Source organism: Monodelphis domestica, chromosome 4, assembly GCF_027887165.1.
Source record: "Monodelphis domestica isolate mMonDom1 chromosome 4, mMonDom1.pri, whole genome shotgun sequence".
NCBI classification, from domain to species: Eukaryota; Metazoa; Chordata; class Mammalia; order Didelphimorphia; family Didelphidae; genus Monodelphis; species Monodelphis domestica.
Window position 1 is genome coordinate 126,232,954 of NC_077230.1, and position 9,310 is coordinate 126,242,263.

The 9,310-nt window shown below is 33.7% G+C and overlaps 1 pseudogene; it reads right to left on the reverse strand.

Moving 5' to 3' along the window:
* Positions 1 to 7,137: 7,137 nt before the first annotated feature.
* Positions 7,138 to 8,260, reverse strand: LOC100011478 (ribose-phosphate pyrophosphokinase 2-like; annotated as a pseudogene).
* Between the last annotated feature and the right edge of the window lie 1,050 nt (positions 8,261 to 9,310).

The following is a 9,310-nucleotide window of genomic DNA, read 5'->3' on the forward strand; positions in this document are numbered from 1 at the left end:
GAGAAGAACAAGGGAAACAGTAACATAGTAACAGCAATATTATATAATTGTCAACTGTGGTAAATTATTTTCAGTCATTCAATGATCCAAGACAATTTCAAAGAACTTATGGTGAAAAATATATGGAGAATAAATAAATATTTTTCCTTTTCCTTTATTTTTCTTTATATTTTTAGTTCTGTGTTTTCTTTTACAATATGTTTAATATGGAAATGTGAACCTTTCCTGATGAACTCAAATCCTAAATATAAATATTACTTTGTTGCATCTGCCTCAGTTTGGGGCAGGATATGACAGTAGGCAATTGATTCATTTCACTTCAATTCAATGATGACTTCCCAAAGACTTATTATGTATAAGATACTGGGAAAAAATATGCAGATAAAATCAAACAAAGCCCTCCACCAAAGGAATTTAAAAAAAATGTGTTTATGACAAACATTCACAGCCAATGGAATACTCACACGCATCAAGTGTAAGCCAGGATTAAAAACAAACAACTTTTGCCCAGGACTCAGAGCTCACTTTAGCAATTCCTGTTTACAAATGTTAACATGTCTTACACTCTAGACTCAAATTCCTTTTGCTTACTTTTCTTGACTCTGTTTGATGTTTTAGAAGACATTTCTATATTAGATCTTTCTTGTCTCCTGACTTCCAATGTATGATCTAGAGCAGTGATGGTTAACCTTTTAGAACTGAAGTGTTGGCCCTGCCCCTCAGACAAAGTATTGTGCCCACACTCCCCCACCCTCCAAGGCTGAGTACCATGCCTCTTCCCCCTCACCTCACTTCCTGGACCTTTCCCTACCTCAGACAATGGAGAGAGAAAGCACTTCAAAGGACTATAGGGCAGAAGGGCTGATGATGAGAGATGAATGTGGAGAGGAGGAAAAGTGACCTAATTGCTCTGCTCCCCTCCACTATTCTAACACTAATTAAAACTATCTCTTTCCCACTAGCTAACTCTTCACAGAGTCTCTCCTGCCCTCAGGCAGGCTGAGGCTATTCTGTCTATCCTCTCTACCTTACTGTCCCCTTACTATCTGATCTAATCCTAGGCTAAGTCCACAAAGGAAATAGTACCTAGAATAAGAACAACATAGTGATGGATTCAGATGTAGTGTGAGACCAAGCTTATCCCTATAAGGCCTAAGCTTCCCCTAAGGTAAAATAAGCAGTTCTGGCCAACCCCTCTTGAGATTGTTTCCACAGAGTAGCAACAGAGTAAAGAATTTAATCAGACTTCAGAATGTAGATGGATTTTCCACTGGAACAAGTTGAAAGACCACAGGAGTTCAGAGCTGGGATCTGGAGTTGCTTTTAGCTCCAGAGTCCTTACCCAACCCCAAGATGACAATTGCTTTCCCAGAATTCTCACTGCCAGATTCTAAGGGTGTCTCCTGACCCTACTGGTTCACAGCATTCCATCCAACTCTGCATGTCCTCATTGTTACTTTATTTCCTTCCCAAAGTCTCTCCTAACACTATGTGCCATGTTGTAAGCTATGCTCCATTTAAACCTATTTCCTCTCCAACTCCACCATGGGAATCACCTTCACCACAGACTCAAAAGCTACCAACTGCTCTGTATCCTCACAAGCATATGAGCCACTGCCCCTAACCCCCAGCACCTTACCCTAGACAGGGGAGGGAGGAAGCACTTCCAATAATCTGCTGGGCAGAGGGGCAGGTGAAATGAGGAATGTGTTAGGTGCATGGAGAGGGGGAATAGAACAGCTCCACTCCAAGTCCCTCTGGCTTTATAGTAATGAACTCTGGTGGACAACTGGAGGTGTGCCCACAGAGAGGGCTCCATGTGCCATTTTTGGCACATGTGCCATAGGTTCACCATTATAGATCTAGAGCCTACTGAAAGTGGTGGCTTCTGAATCTGACCCTTACTAAGAAGTATAGTATCAATAATGACTACACTTCAATTTCTGGGTCAAAAGGTATGCACAATTTCTTAGTGCATGTTTCCAGATTGCTCTACAAAATGGTTGGATCACTTAACAGTTACACCAAAATGTTTTAGTGTCCCCAATGTTTCACATCCCCTCTAACATTTGATATTTTGCCCTTAGATCATTTTGCCAATCTAATATGTGTGGAATGATATTTCTAAGTTATTTTGATGTGTATTTCTCTAATCAATAGTGATTTCATTTTTTTTCCCATATAGTTACATACAGTTTTGATTTCTTCATCCAAAAGCTGTTTATATCTTTTAACTTTATTAATTTTGGGAAGCTCATATTTTCATGAATTTGACAAAGTTCTTTCAATATATTAGATATAGGAACTCTGTGGGATAAAAAAAAGAAGGAAAAGAGAAAAGGAATGGAGGGGGAAAGAAAAAAAGAAAAGAGGATAGATTGAAAGTAAAATAAATCCAAGTATGAGGAAGGGGGATTATTTACATTTTCATTTGCCATTTCATAAGGATAACATCAACAAAATAAAACAGTGCAAAATGACTTAGGAAAATATATGAGAATCCATTTAAAAATTTGCTCTTTATTTCAGAGAATTGTATTTATCACTTTCATTTGATTATTATTAGATATCGGTATGGTGACAACCATCCATCCACCTTCCTTTGATTTTCTGGATCATTTAAATTTAATTTTTTCCACATTATTTTATTTATCAAAGTATGGAAACTACATAACACCATAAAAACAGAAGAAAAATCCATAATTCACAAAATAAAGCACTGTTATTTAATTTTCTGTGTGAAGTTCACCTGCATAAAACATAAGGACCAAATAAAATAATCTTTGAAAATCCTAAAGTGCTGCACAAATGCAAGTCATATAGGTATTACTTCTTCATAATCAAGCAAATATATATATATATATATACATATATGCCATCTTACTGTATTTTACTTACTATTTGTCTCTCTGAGTCTATCTCTCTCTAGACACATATTAATATATATAGATATTTTAGATGTTAATAGATATAGATTTAGCTATAATTACAACCCTATCAAGGCATTTGAGACCTATATCGATATACATATAGGAGTGAGAATATGTGTATGTGGTATATGTGTGAGAGGTCCAAAAGAATTAAGTTTTGTGCCTTAATAATAGATATATTCATAAAGTAATATCTAAAGATAGGTTTATGTGTATATGTTTATATTTGTATATGTGTATGCACATACATATGTTCATGCTTTGACTCTGTGATATCTTAAACACAGAATTCTTAGGAAATTATTCCACTTCTTAGCACTCATGAAGGTATCTAAGGTCTATATGGCTAGGGAAATTTTTTCACTCGAAGCTTTAAAATTATAAGTTCTTAAAAATTAATTTCTATTAATATTTAAATTTAATATCTAATATTTATGTACCTAATATATGTCAAGCATCATGTTATTTCTCCTAAGCAGTGGTTGATTATATTTGATAGGCATTGAAACAATTACTAAAAGTTTGCTCTTTTCAACATAAATGCTTACAAAGGCAATGGAATTCTAGCAAAGAAAGCTTTTAAAATAACAATGAGGCCAATGTCTCATACACACTGTTAATATTGTTTAACTATTGAACACACTTCTGAGCAAAGTAGATGATACAAATCTGTTGTGGAGCCTAAAGCCATCAAAAGTTTTATCTGTTTTGCTCCCTTCTAAGTTATTACTATGTCCTTCTGCGTAAGGAAGGCAGAGTACATTTTATTCTTTATTCCACAAGGAAGAAACATAGAATTAAGGTCTATACAGTGGTATAAAAACATATTGAGATAAAAATATAGTCAATAAAATAATTTTTCCATATCTTCCCCAAAGAAAAAGAAAATAAAGCTATATTTTGACTTTAAACAAGACAAAATGAGTAATTTTACTCTTAAATGTATTCATTTGGTATTTAGTATACACACAGGATGAGACACATAATAATTGACCAAAGATTAGCTGCCATTAACAAAATAGTTCCTAATTCATCTTCACATGATCTTTCCCCTGGATTACAATACTCCTTCAGTATCTCTGCTCTGATACATCAGAGACACTTTTTAAAAAAGTTGATTAAATTAGTTAACAGTTTATCTTCAATTAATTAAAAATATTAAGTAGCTTCTATGTTCCAGGCACTGAATTAGTGTAGGGCTTCAAAGACAAAAACAAAATAGTTTTTTGGCTTCAAAGAGTTTTCATTCATCTTGATAATCAAATATGAAAAACTTTAGCTACTTTTATCAATAGAATGACCCAAGACAACTCCAAAGAACCCTTAATGAAAAATATTTTCCTTCTCCAGACAGAACTGATGACCTCAGAATACATTTAAAGGATAATTTTCTCATTTTATTTGTTTATTGCTTTTTTTTGCAATTTGGTTAATATTGAAAAATGATTTGCATGACTTCATGTGTATAACTGATACATTGCTTGCCTTCTTAATGGACAGGAGGTGAGGATCCCTTTGAAAAAATAATAGCAAAAACCCTGGTTAAACTATAGATATTTAGTTAATTTGTATTTTTCTATCAATTCAACTATTTTGTTTTTGTTTTTGTTTTTTGTCTTATAAAAAGGAGTAATTTGCAACACAATTTTATTGAAAATACTTTAGCACAATATTAGCGGAAATAACAGGAAATTCATTTTTGTAACAGTGAATTTTACAGTGAAAATTATCAACACAAGCACCACAAACAATATAATTCCTGGACATTAACAATAGCTAATAAAGGAAAAATATGGTATAAATACTTACTGATTAATATGGCATTTTTGGGGTGAGCAACTTTGGTATGATCATGGTTCCCTAAGTCATATTATTTGGAATGAGACTGATTCTACATGCATGTAGCAGAACTGGATATAAATGAACGATTTGGCCAGTTTAATTTTCTATGGCCAATCTAGACAGACCCACAAGAAACAAAAAACCAGTATTTTCTCTTCTTGAGGCACAGATTATTCAATCTTCCACATGGTTCTGTATTCTACTCTATATATGTAAGCAGCCATATTTAACATCATAAAATTATTTCTAAAATAGACAAAACCTAAAGTAATATTAAATAAATGACAAAACAATAATTTGTCATAAGAGCAGGCTATGTAGATTTCATCCTGTTTTGTGCTAGAGGATAAAATCAGTTCTGGATATTTTCATTTAAATGGGCTTCAAGTATTCTGAAGAGTAGCTACACTATTCCCACTGCATTCCAATAACACTAACACAAATAACTGTACAAAGTCTTTTGAGATACCTTATATAAGTAGCTAAAGAAGTGTATTAGGTCCCTTCTTTTAATCATATTAGATGAACTTGCTATATATGTAGCCATCTGCTCATACAATGTGCACATTTAAACTTTTTGCATAATTACCAGATTACTTTAGAATTCTCTTTTGGAAGCTATTTTACTGCATAGAAAAATGCAGTAAACTTGAAGTCAAAACTTAAATGTTGGATACATCCTTTTTAGACCCGTTAACCTGAAAGTTAGTGCTAGAATCCTAAATAATGTTATTAAAAAAAAAAAAAGATAACAAAGTTGGTTATTTTTAACTAAAAGACTGGAAAATGGTATTCCCCTAACAATTTAAAGTTGGTCTGCATAACCATGTGGTTTCTTCTCTCTTTTTTTTTTTTTGGTCTGAATTATACAGATTCACTATCTAGCCAAAGTACATTAAGAAATAGGACCAGGTTGTTTTGTTTTGTTTTTGCAAGATAGGGTGGTGCTGTCTTAACATCAAGTTTTCCTTTAACTTCTGAGTTAGTAAAAAAAAGTTTAAACAGTCATTTTTCATGTAAAAAATATTAGTTCAGTGATTTCTTCATTGACACTCTTGGGAATAATCAGGTATTGTTTTAATCAAACATTTAATATTTATCTACCAATACTTTTCCCCCAGATTTCCTTTATTACTGCCTTCCAGGTAAATGTTTTAACTCTAGGATGATTCAATGAAGCAAGTGCTAGAGACTTTTAACAATTTTAGACTACAAACAACACAGATATACTAACCACAAAAAAAGGGAAAAGGGCATTATATAAATATACATTTAAAAGTCCTGATGATTCCAAACTTCTTTATTTATGTCAAAGAGAAAAATTAAAAAAGACTGAATAGACAGTGGATTTAAGCCCTAAAAATCCTCAGTAGAGTGTGAGAGCATACACTCCTATGTATCTTAATGAACTGAAAGTCCAATGATTAGGAGTCCAATCATTAAAATGTCAATTTTTCTTAGCTGCAAAAAGTTGAAAAGCAGAAGTTTCAGCTAACTGCTAGATAAAGGAATACTACAATACAGACTGGAGTGTGCATTTTTGAAGAGTTGGGATTTACTGTGCAACTTCCCACTTCAATTTCAATTCACTACAACAGTCAGAATGTCAGACCAGTTAATTCAGAGATTAGAGTCTGACACAGATAGTATCTAGATATTTCTAAATAATTACAATGTGTTAAAGATTCTGGAATTTCCCAGTGTGGAAATATTTTTCAGAAGCTCAAGCATAAATTTACAGCAATATGACAACCAACTTAGATGTGATACATAAAACTACATTCATTTATACTACACACTGTCCTTAACTGATTTGTCTACAAATTTTCATAAGCAAATTGGTCAATGACCATCATTAAGCTAATCAAAACTTTGTTAAACTAGGTCAAGTCCAAGACATTTTGAACTCCCAGCTAAAAAAAAAAAAAATCAACATTCAAGGTATCCTACAATTCTCTAAAATCATGTTTATTCTAAATAAAAGGTCTGATTCTATATAACAGGGGTTTTACCCAAATGCCCATGGACATTTTTATTAAATAAAAGTATTACAGGAAATGTGTTAATACAGGGCTACCTTTGACATATATATATATATATAAAAATATATATATATATATCTGTATAAAATTTAAAAAAAAAAACTTCTGAAATGTAATGATACTCTTACGATTATAGCTCCAAAGTAATGTAAGAGAGTACAGGAAAGTTATCTGCCAGCCCAAATCAAAATGCAGACATTTCCCATAGAAGCCAATTTATTTTTTTAAAAATGGGGGAAAAGGTGGGGAGGGGGAATTAAGCAGAATGTTGGACAGGCAACAACAAACAGGTTCAGGAGAGGAAAAAAGAAGACCTCAAAGCACACACAATTGAAACTATAATAACATTAATTATTATACTGTTGAGTCCCATTAAAGAAAAACATACTGTAGCTGTACACAGCCTACAGGAAAGCAATGATCTGGAGTTATAGTGAAACATGATTGAACAGATAAGATACAGATTCACCATTGTGTGTTCTCTGTATTGCTTCAGCCAGTATCATTGAAATGTCAATAACCTGGATTTTAGAACAGTGCTTCATTTTGTCTTCTTGTGGAATTGTATTTGTGACCACCACAGCCTCAAATGCCGCATTATTTATCCTAGAAATAGCTGGCCCAGAGAAGATTCCATGAGTCAGAATTGCATAAACTTTGGTGGTTCCAGCAGACAGTAACTTATCTGCAGCATGGCATATTGTGCCACATGTATCAGCCATGTCATCCACAAGGATGGCTACAGGATCCTTCACGTCACCAACCAAAACCATCCTGTCTACTTCATTTGCCTTCTTTCTTTCTTTATGAATCAAAGCAAACTCCACATTCAGTCTGTCAGAAATTGATGTCACTCTTTTAGCTCCACCAGCATCTGGAGACACAATGATACAATTCCTCCATTCTGCAATATTTTCTCGAATCCACTGTAAGACTGCAGGTTCTGCATACAAATTATCCACTGGAATATCAAAAAATCCCTGTATCTGAGAAGCATGGAGATCCATTGTAATGATATGATCAGCCCCAGCCACGGAAAGCATATTAGCCACAAGTTCTGCAGAAATTGGAGCACAACTCTTGTCTTTTTTATCTTATCGGGCATATGGAAAATATGGGATCACTGCAGTCACCCTGGATGATGATTCAATTTAGCAAGCATTGATCATAATGAGAAGTTCCATCAAGTTATCATTAATTTCCCCACAGCCCCTTTGGATAATGTAGACATCTTCCCCTCTCACACTTTCACCGATTTCTACACTGGTCTCCTGATTGCTGAATTTCTTAGTGACTACCTTGCCCAGTTTCAGTCCCAATCTGTCCGCCACTTTCTGGGACAGGTCCTGGTGCGAGCTGCCGCTGAACAGCACGATGTTGGGCATGCCTGGCGTTAGGCGGGAGACAGCGGCAGCGGCTGCTGAAGCTGCTGCTTCTGGTGGCAGGAGCAGGAGCGGAGGAGGCAGGAGACAGAGGCTACCTCAACAATTTTGTTTTAGCCTTTATCAATTAATACACATTTATTAGGTAAGCCACTATATGCCAGGCACAGTTTTTAAATTCAAGGGATAAAAAGACAAAAAGAAAAAGTTCTTGAACTCAATTTTACATTTACATTTAAAAGAAAATATATATTAATCATATGCTAAAAATAGATTCAAGAAAAATAAATGTTTGACTTCCAAAAAAAACAAGAATAATCTAGGTCAAAGGGAGCCATTTTTCTTAATTCTCACCAGTTCAACAATTATTTTAAAGATCTCATTATATATTTAAGGTCGGGTAGATAAAATGTTTTTTAAAACTTTCTACTGAAAACAAATACACAAATAATTGGTTACAAGACAATGTGAAGATTATAGGATACAATTTTGAGTGGAAAAGGCTTCAGGGAGAAAACCAATAATTAGCGGTATCAGGAAAAACTTCAATGAAGAAATGATACATGAGCTAAACACCAATAGGAGAAAAGGTTTCTGGAAGTCAGGAATAAGGAGTGACTGTGTTCCTTAAAATTTAGTGCTGTCAAAAAGGGGAATAAGCTTCTACTTACTTTTGGATTGTGGGGATAGGGGACAATTATAAATACAAGAAAGAAGGAATTAGGCTATCAAGTTGGGGAAATATCTTGCCTGAAATGTAGCAGTTATCAAGGGGAATAATGTGAATTAATCAAATTTTAGTGGAAAAGAATCATTTAATTTATATTAGTTTGTGAATGTAAACAAAATAGCATATATTCAGTAAATGGTGATCATGAAAGAAGATAGCAAATATATATTTGAAAAATTGTGATGAATGAATTTCAAAAACATTCTAAATTCTTTTTTTCCTAATATTAACCAAAAATCATTGGGATAGCATTAATATATTACTACTAATTAAAAAAGGTAAAAGCATATTATTTGCTTACAGCCAAATCTCCATTTTAAATGAAAATTTTCCCTGGTAGTCAGCTAGTGGGCCTCATTCCTAACACCTCATTAGTAGAAGTCT